Here is a 10,679-nt window from a genome sequence, read left to right as displayed (position 1 = left end):
TCGTATTCGTGCTGCTATCTTAAAGTTGCCTGACCCGTCATTAGAGACTGTGATGAACATCATTGAAGCCCAAGATACTTTTGACTATGCTGAGTGTGAGTTAGATCAGCCATGTATTTCTGAAATTGCCTGTGCTAAGCAAGTTCTGTCACGCCCGCGGCCCCACCGGCAGAGTCACTCTGTAAACACTAGCCGGCCGCGTCATGTTAAACACATTCGTCAGCCGCGTGTGCAAAATAATAGAGTTCAGTCTTGCCCTAAGTGTGTTCTTGCTCATCCTCGTGAACGTTGCCCATTAAGAAACGCGGTTTGTCACTTTTGTCAAAGGAAAGGACACATCCAGACTGTTTGTTTGCGTAAACGCAAGAACAATTCTAGTGCTGCCCAGCCCATGGATATTCATGTTCTTCAAAGCCAGCCCGCCCAGAAGGTCGCGTTTAAAGACTCTTCCACGGTTCGTGTGGGTAATAAACTTGTTCGCAATAAGCCACCCACCCAGCCCTCTGCTATGCGACCCAGGCGTAATTCAAACGCTGTAAAAAGAAATGTACAGACTGCAAGTGAAGCGGGAGTTGTTGTTCCACCCGCCCAACCCACGAGTTGTCGTAAGCAGCGGACACGCGCTAAACGCGCTGATTTTGTGTCTTCCGCCTCCACTGCACCGATCCAGAGACAGTGTAATAAACTATTTGTGAAACTACGCATCCAGGATAAGACCTTCAATTTTCAATTAGTCACTGGTGCGTCTGTGACTCTCATAAATAGTGCTACGTATGCGGCTATCGGCCGCCCTAAACTTTCTGCGGCAAAACATTCTTTGGCTACTTATAGTGGTGAACAGATTCCTGTGTTAGGTGTATGTAGCGTGCCAGCCACATTCCGTGGCAATACAAAAACAGTTTCATTCACAGTGCTCCGCGCTACAGACAGTGTAAACATTTTCGGATTGGACTGTTTTGACTTGTTTGGCCTGTCTGTCCAAGACAATGTGTTGCAAATTAATTCTGTTGTTGTTCCTCAAGACAGCATTACCGATTTGTGTAAACGATACAGTGACAAAGACGAACTAGGTTGTGCTGCGAACTTTGCCGGTCATATTACGTTAAAAGATAATGCTCAGCCTCGATTTTGTCGTGCTCGTCCAGTGCCTCACGCCCTCCGGGCACCTGTAGAAGATGAACTTCGTCGTTGGCAAAACAACGGTGTTATTCAACTCGTTTCAGCGAGCCAGTGGGCTTCTCCCTTAGTTATTATAAAGAAACCGTCTGGCAAGTTACGTTTGTGTGCTGATTTTAAGTCGACAGTTAATCCTCAGACTGTCATTGATTCTTTTCCTTTGCCTAGACCGGACGAGCTGATGGATAAGTTAGGGGAAGCTCGTTTCTTTTCCAAAATTGATCTCCGTGAAGCATATTTGCAATTGCCCCTCGACGAGCAATCACAACAGTATTTTGTCATAAACACGTCGTTGGGGTTGTTCCGTTTTCTGCGTTTGCCTTTTGGTTGTGCGTCAGCTCCAGCTGTTTTTCAGCGTTTTTTGTCACAACTTCTGGCTAATGTGCCATCGTGTTGCAACTATTTAGACGATATTGTTGTGTCCGGTCGGACGCCTGCTGAACATTTCCGTAATTTGGAGTGTTTGTTTAAAGTGTTGTCTCAGGCAGGCCTACGTTGCAACATCGATAAATGTTCATTTTTCCTTACGGAGATGGAGTATCTGGGACATGTTATTAATGCTCAAGGCATTCATCCCTCCCAGTCACATTTAGCAGCTATTCGTGATTTGCCCGCCCCTCGCAATCTGCATGAATTGCAAGCAGTTCTTGGCAAATTGACGTATTATATTCGGGTTATACTTAATGCATCACAGATTGCTGCACCGTTGCATCGTCTCCGCCGTAAGAATGTTCCGTTTGTGTGGTCAGCTGATTGCCAATCAGCCTTTCAGCAGCTTAAAGAGGCTTTATTGAATGATCGTTGTCTGGTCCATTACGACCCTAACAAGCCTCTGGTGTTAGCTTGTGATGCCTCTTCTTTCGGCCTCGGTGCTGTGTTGTCTCACCGAGTCGGTAACACCGAACGTCCTATTGCGTTCGCATCTAAATTGCTAACCAAAGCTCAGTGTAATTGTAGCCAATTGGACAAGGAAGCGTTGGCTACTGTGTTCGGTGTCACAAAATTCCATCACTACCTCTATGGTAGACCATTCTATTTAGTAACAGATCACAAGCCCTTGACGTCACTGTTTCATCCGTCTAAACCAGTTCCCCAGCGGACAGCTCAGAGACTACAACGTTGGGCTCTTTTGTTAGCACAATACCAGTATGAGGTAATGTATCGCCCTACAGCTCAGCATGCAAACGCTGACGCGCTTTCTTGATTGCCGATTGCTGCGGATGATGTCTTCGATTCCTCTGACGACTCTTGCCATCAGATTGACGCCGATGAGCATCAATCCCTCCGGGATTTTCCGATTGATTATCGTCAGGTGGCACGTGGGACAGCTACGGATCCTCATCTGAGTTTACTATTACGTTTTGTTCAACGTGGTTGGCCGTCCAAGGCAAAGGACATATCGGATCCTGTGGTTCGTTGCTATTATCCGCAACGTCATCTGTTGTCTGTTTCGCACGGAGTTTTGCTGTTACGCACCGAGAATGACCAGCTTCGTGTAGTGGTTCCCCAAGTGCTCCAATCCAAGGTCCTCGACTTGTTGCATCAAGGTCATTGGGGAGTGGTCCGCACCAAGCAGCTTGCCCGTCGTCATTGTACATGGATCGGCATTGATAAGCAGATTACGCAGATGTCTACAGATTGTTCGACGTGTGCCGAACACCAAGCTGCTCCGCCTCAACGCTATTTTGAGTGGGCACGCCCTGCCGGTCCCTGGCAGCGAGTACATATTGATTTCGCTGGTCCATATTGGAATTCTCGTTGGCTCATCGTGATAGATGCATTTAGTAATTTTCCGTTTGTTGTGCCCATGCAGTCTACAACGTCTGCACAAACTATACAGGCGTTGACTTCAATTTTTTGTATTGAGGGTCTTCCAGAAGTTTTAGTGTCTGACAATGGTCCACAATTTACCTCTGCTGACTTTGAAAGTTTTTGTTCTGCCAATGGCATTCGCCATGTTCTTACTCCGCCGTTCCACCCTCAATCGAATGGTGCAGCGGAACGTTTTGTACGCACATTCAAGGATCATATGGACCGCCTTCGTGCTATGCACTCTCGTCAGCAGGCCCTCATCACGTTCCTGTCGTCGTACCGGACCACGCCACGCGACAGCCCTTCGCCTGCGGAGCTTCTCCACGGCCGTCGTCATCGCACCCTACTACGGTTGTTGCACCCCCCGGATCGACCCGCCGCTTCTGAGCATCGCACGCGTTTTCAGCGCAACGACGCCGTTTTTTTCAGAGTTTATCACGATCGCCGTCGTTGGGAACGTGGTACCGTGATAAGTGTCCAGGGTCGCGGTTTTTATACTGTTCAAGGTGCTACTGGGGTGCACAGGGGGCATCAGAACCAGTTGCGCCGCGCTGGCCGCCCGGATTCTGCCGCTCGTTCTTTGTCCACAGATTTGGTCCACGGCTGGTTCCAGCCGCGCCTTCCGACTTCGCTGCCGCCCCCAGGGCAGCAGCAGCCGTCGCCGCTACCACGCCGACAGCCCGTCCCGTTGATGTCTCCCGCGCAGCTTCATTCGGGAGCGCCCCAGGTGGTCGCTCCGGCGCCTGCGGTCCCTCTTCAGTCGCCACCGCCTTCGGAGCTGATGGACGTCGACCTCTCAGCCGGGCCGCCTTCCCAAGCGGTGGCTGTGCAGCCTGTCCTGCAGCCGCTTTCCTTGGGCACCCCCAAGGAGTCTTGACACCGCAGCGCCTTGTCCGGCGCCCTCTCAGCAGCCGTCGACGCAGCGTCAGGAGACGCTGCCTCTCTTCGTGGGTCCCGACGCCCCGTCGCGTCCAGTACCAGAAGCTGCGCCCGTGGTCACAGGCGTGCACACTGACCTCGGTTTTCAGTCGGTGTATCCCGAGGCCCCGCGCAGCCAATGCTGGGGTGCGGATCGGGGACTGCCACCGACAACAGTCTCCGCCCCGGTCTCTTCTGCTACGCCTGCGGCCAGACCCCTCCCCCGCCGTCGACGCTCGCCACGTCATTACTCAACGACGGTGCGGCGATTTGTGGGGGAGGAGTGTTATATCCTAGCCAGTAATGCCACCCGAGCCCGCTGCCAAAAGGTTGGCAGCATCAAAGTCAGGACGCTGTCCGCATAAGCAGCGCCAGCGATACAGGAAATCGCCGCAAGTCTGCGCGCGCCACCGCTGGCTTCTGGCTTCTTAAGCGCTGGAGTCGCGAGCGCTAGGACAGTTCTGTATTCGCTGCTCAGTTGTATACTCGCCACCGAATTGTGTACTTGCTAGACAGTTGTGTGTTCATCGCAGCAGAGTTGTTGTTTGTCGTCAGCCGACGCTGACCTAGCCGCTCCGACTCGGACTAGACAGATTTCTGTAGACACAAAGTTCACTACTGTGTTTCTGTATCTTCGACAATAAAGATAAGTACCGACTTTTATTTAATCAGTGTTTGGGCTTTCATCTTTCTGATCACTGTTCCAGCGGACCGGTCGGCGGTGGCGGTGACTTCGTAAGCCATTTCTACAGCCAAGTGTTTGTCGCTACGAACACCGCCACAAAAAAGACGATCATGCCAAAGACGTCGTCAAGACTAATAGTATGCCGCGTTCGCATCGACCGTCTCTTTATAGTTATGCTGTGTAGATGGAGGTGATACTTTAATTTTGACTACTCACGATGCCTTTGGCACGATTGTTTTATTCATCTCCACTGCAGAATCCGATTTTAGTATTTTTTTGCTTCTGATCAAGGTATATTTATATACAACGAAACCGTGGTCAAGGATTTCAATAAATCTTTATTCTGAAACTGTTTGGCTCTTATCATTATCCGTGAAGTTTTACACAATTGATTTCATGAAATATTTGACTCATTTCTTTCATTTTTTATTTTCAAGTTTTATTCAGAAAGCGTGATTGTACTGACTCCTCGTTTGCCATCCTAACGTACTTGATTCGAAGGAAGCCTTTTTGACATTTACATACCGCACCAATGTATCTTTTCATGTGCAAAATGGCTAGGCCTTGAACAGATGAAATTTTTGACACTTCATTTACATTGCTTGGTAGCAGCTTTTCGTGAAATATTTCAATATTTCCTCTACTCATTAATTAAATTTTCGTTAGTTACCCTGATTACTTTCAGGCAGTTAAATATTTTCCTGCACAACTAGACCTCACGCTGGCCACTTTAATACTCCGTTTTCTGTTTCTCTCCCTTTGCTTGACTATGAAAACTCGGACAAAACCACATGGTGTAATTTATTGGGAGTCTTGCTTTCGCTCTGCTCACGCGTTTACAAAAACGTATAGAGTCCGCGGATATAACAAGAATGAAAAGAGATATCATTTCTGCCTCAACTTTAGATACAATTTATATATATTGGTTACATTTCATACGCAATAGTGTATGGGTTTGAATGAACTAAACGGAAAAGTTACGCAATATGATTTTACCGCTGCAAACTCTTAAAAATTTCGTGTAGCCATGTACTGAATTTCGTGCAGCACAGTAACTATGACGAATACCGAAAATAAATTAAGACCTTTATCGTTTAAAGATATCAAGCTATAAGGTGCGGAAGAAACAAACTTTTTCACCGAATAGTTTTCTTGAAATCGGATGTCAAGTACTTCATAGCTGCCGTCGCATCCGCTCCACTGCCTTGCCGAGAAGACACGTGGCTGTCGCTCTCTGTCGCGCGTGCTGCAGCCCCAAGACTCAAATACGTTTGAATTCAAACGTCGCCAGTTGCAGCGGGAGACAGGCATGAAGCTGTCGCGCTCTGTCGGTCGCTTATGTCGCTTACGTAGGACTCTTCCTTTATCATCATCATCATCATCGACGCCCAAGTCGCCGATGTGGCGTCAAATCGAAAGACTTCCACCCGGCGAACGGTCTACCCTACGGGAGGCACTAGTCACACGACATTTACATTTTTATCATCATCATCATCATTCAGGTGCGGTTTACACCTGCTTCAATTTCAAGGAGACTGCAGCTGATATTTCCACCTCTTCTTAGGAAACTCAGCATTTCTTTCCCTCGAGGTGTGTAATTGTATATTAGCTTACGTGTTCGTTCATCTGGCATCGTTTGAAAGTGTCATTCAATTTTTCATCAGTCAAAGACTGAGGTCGTGTGTGTGTGTGTGTGTGTGTGTGTGTGTGTGTGTGTGTGGTTCACATGGTTCAAATGGCTCTGAGCACTATGCGACTTAACTTCTGAGGTCATCAGTCGCCTAGAACTTAGAACTAATTAAACCTAACTAACCTAAGGACATCACACACATCCAAGCCCGAGGCAGGATTCGAACCTGCGACCGTAGCGGTCACGCGGTTCCAGACTGAAGCGCCTTTAACCGCACGGCCACACCGGCCGACTGTGTGTGTGTGTGTGTGTGTGTGTGTGTGTGTGTGTGTGTGTGTGTGTTTGTGTGTGTGTGTGTCGCCTGTTTCCGACGAAGGCCTTGTTTGGTCGAAAGCTCACTTTCTGACAGTCTTGTTGTTGTGCCTATCTGCGACTTAACATCTCCTCTGTACGGTGAGCAGAAGCTCTCCTTTTCACAATATTGTTACATTTCATCTTGGATTTTCTATTGTTTGATTATACCACGATAATTGTCACACATCTCGATATCCCCTTTTTTAAATACTGAGATAAATAATGCTGTCTATAAGTCTTCTGTTGTAATGCTGTATTGTCAACAACAATTAACAAAAATTAGTAGATTTAAGAGGAACCCATCGGAACATGTTTAAATAATTCCACCTTGAGGTTTTTTCCCCTGGGGATTTTCTATTTCTGAATGTATTCTTCACAGCTTTTAGTTCTACGATTTATGTAAGTTGTACATTCGAGTCATTAACTGCAGTTTTCATATTTTCTCAGTTACGTGTCCAAAGACTTTGCAAATAATACACTCACTCAATTTGTGAAACAGAGTTAAATTGAACCACATATGTTTCATTGATGAAGGTTTCTGGGGTCACCAGCCGGGTGGTAGCATTGATATCTCTCGACGTTTCGGGAAGTGTCATACTACCCATCTTCTGGCGAAGTGTTGGGATTCGCAGAGAGCGGGTTATATATATGCGCGGTCGCCCCCCTGCAGTAGACCTCGGGTGGCTGCGGTGGACCAGCGGTGGTTGGGATGGCGGTCGCCTCGGCGGCGGCGTTCGGTTCTCGGTGTAAGCATTCTGTCTGCGTCTGCGGCAGTTGACGGGCGCGCTCCCGGTGGATTGCCGCTGTCGCAGGGTTCCACGCTGCGCTGTGATGGTATCCCTCATCTCTGTTGACCAGATTGCCGTGAACCCTTATTTCTATGGATTCTTTGATAACACTTTCCATCTTCTGGGTGCTTACACTGTGAAATTATAGATATCTGTCAGAAAGATTCCATTATACAACAGCTAAAATTCCGTAAATTTAAAATATGTTACCCATTGGTCGACTGCTGGTGGTGTCACTCCTGTCTACATAACGGCAGGAAACTATGCGAGACTGACTCTTCGTATGGGCTTAAATAGCGTGCTGAGATCACGTGAATAGTTGGCAACAGCCCCAGCGGCGGTCGACGGCATTTAATACAGTTTATTATATGTAATTACTAGTCACCTTGGATAAACATAAATTTAAGTGACAGTAAATGAGCTTTCCCAGAAACCAGATGCTCGGCACAGTACCTTTGTGTTTTCGAAGTTGAAGGTGTGTTTTTCATTTATGCTGTTTTCTGCTACGGCTGATTTTTCTGTGTGACCCAGTCACACACATCTGATATGTTCTTCGCAGCGTATAGATATGCAGCGCTGTGTTTGCCCAATGTATTGTTTTCCGCATTCGCATGGTATGCCGTATACTCCTGGTGTGTTAAGGTTGAGCGCGTCTTTGGCAGAACCTGGGAGCTCCCTCGTCTTCGGTGGTAGTCGGAGAATGGTTTTGATATTGTATTTGCCCAGGAGTCGTGCAATTTTGGCCGAGAGCGGACCCACGTACGCGAGGAACGCGAGTCGTTTGCCCTCTTTTTCTCATCGTCTTCTTCAGGGGTTCTCACTGCTTCCTTCTTGCTTTTAAGCGCCCCGTTGATCTGCGTTTCACTGTAGCCATTTAGCTGGAAGACTTTCCTCAGGTGTTGCAGCTCTGTTGGTAGGCTGTCTGTATCGCAGACGGCGCGCACCCTACGTACTAGGGTGGTCAGTACTGTTTGTCTTTGTGCTGGATGTTGGCAGCTTGTTGCATGAAGGTATAGGTCTGTGTGTGTCTTCTTCCTATGTACTGCATGGCCTAGTGAACCATCTGCCTACTCTTAATTAAAATATCAAGGAAGAGGAGGCATCCATTTTCCTCCTTTTCCATTGTAAATTTGATGTTTGGATGGATGCTGTTGAGGTGTTCCAGAAACTCATCTAGGGCCTGTTTGCCATGTCCCCGCACACAGTGGATGAAGTGCTTTGGTTTCTGTCCGGCAGTTTGAAGGGCCACCTCCTCGAAATGTTCCATACAGAGGTTCGCAATCGCAGGAGCCAATGGGAAGCCCATGGCTACACCGTCGATCTGCTAGAAGAATTCCCCGTTGCATTGAAAGTAGGTGGTTGTTAGTGCGTTTTCGAAGAGGCTGACTGTTTGTGGTTCAAAGAGCTGTGCTAAAAGTGCCAAGGAGTCTTGAAGGGGTACTTTCGTGAAAAGTGACGTCACGTCAAAGCTCACGAGTAGGTCCTCCCTTTGTAGTCGCACGTCCCTGAGTATTTTTACGAATTAGGCTGAGTTTCTCACATGGTGGCTGCAGTGTCCGACAAGGGGTTTGAGCAGTGTCGCTAGGTTACCGACTTGCTAAATACCTAGCCCGCTCTCCGCGAATCTCTACACTTCGCCAGAAGATGGGTAGTATGACGCTTCCCGAAGCGTCGCGAGATATCAACGCTGGAGACCCGATAAACTTTCATCAATAGTTTACGCCGGAAAAACCTACAGTCACACATATGTTTCATCTCTACCGTTTCACCATCTTATAAGCTTTACTTTGTTCCCTATGGACATCATGCTCCATTTCACTCAGAAAGTGTTCCCAGCGTTGTTTTATTGTTCTTGTCTCTCTTCTGATCACTGCTCTGTGTCGTTTATGCACGATAAAGTCTTCTTCTTTCCTTGATTGTAGATATTTCAGATAGGCCTGTGTCTCATTTTGTGATGTCTGCTACTTCTTGGTTCCAGAATCGGGGTCTCCTTTTGTTCTTATGCCTCCTCCTTTCCCTGAAGCTCCACCAGAAACTATGCGTATTATTTTTATTATATCTTTCCATTTTTGTGTTTTTCTTGCACATGTTTTAGTATTTCGTCAATATATCATCTCTGTAGCCATTTATTTTTTTAAAGCATTATTATTAATTTTAAACACTATTGATCGTTCTTGCCTTTAAACTACTCCTCTCCGCTATTCACACTCTTTTCCTAGTGGTATTTCCATTTCGCGAAGCAGTACTTGATAGCTTCATACCAGATGTCCTTTAAAGCCTACGACGAATTTGCTTTGATGTCGCTGATACTCTGAATACGTCGACATTGCAGCACTGATTTTAGTTTCGGAAATAAGAAGAAACCACAAGGAGCCAAGTCTGGCGAGCAAGGCGGCTACAGCAGGACACTGATCAGATTTTTGCCACGGAAGTGACGAACTTGCAGAGCAGGGTGCGCGGACGCTTCTCGTGGTGCCAGAGCTACAACAGTTCTCGTCTTCTTTCACATAATCGTTTCTGAACGTGTGAGTCGACAGTTAAAGTGGAAAGCTTCCCTGGCCGAGCATCGAGTCACTGACGACCACTTTAACCGCAAAAACGGTTACTCACATGGCTTACGACGCAGAACAACTCCATATAACTGTTTCAAAAATTGAAATGTTGCTGTAAAAGTTTCTCCGTTTTAGGAAAAATTTTGCGTTGTATCGTTGCATCAGAAAATCGTACATTTAAAAAATCGCTACTAAGGCTTAAATATTTTGCAGTCAAAAATGTCCCGAAATCTAAACGAGATATAAACAATTAAAAACACATAATTTCAAAGGCAGTAATGCGCAAGGCAGTGCTGCGAACCGCGTATCACTGAACATCTCCGTTGCCGCTTAATTCAATATGTTCCGTTGTTTTCTGAACAGACTTCGTAGCTATTCACTGGCGCTCGCGTAGGCCGCACGGCAGCACAATGGATCGCTGTTGATACGTTTCAGGCTTAATATAAGGACCAGCGCTAATGCTCTTTTTCTGCATATACTTTGTTATTGCTTTTTACTTCTCGCTTACACCAGAATAAAAAGTAATTTGTGTGTCCCATTTTCGTACAGTTTCAAGTTTCGTAACAGACATGCATTCATCAGATAGAACTTCCTTCCTAATAGCCGGTATGCCCTCTTTAGGCACGGATAACAGCGTAGTGGCATGGAAGCAATGGGTCCCTGGTAGTTCGCTGGAGGGAACTGGCACCACATTTGGACACACAAGTTACCTCATTCCCGTAAATTCCGGGGTGGGGGACGATGCTCTTTGACGCCACGCTCAC

This window comes from Schistocerca piceifrons, chromosome 4, assembly GCF_021461385.2.
Source record: "Schistocerca piceifrons isolate TAMUIC-IGC-003096 chromosome 4, iqSchPice1.1, whole genome shotgun sequence".
In the NCBI taxonomy this organism is placed as follows: Eukaryota; Metazoa; Arthropoda; class Insecta; order Orthoptera; family Acrididae; genus Schistocerca; species Schistocerca piceifrons.
Note: the sequence above shows the minus strand (reverse complement) of the source record.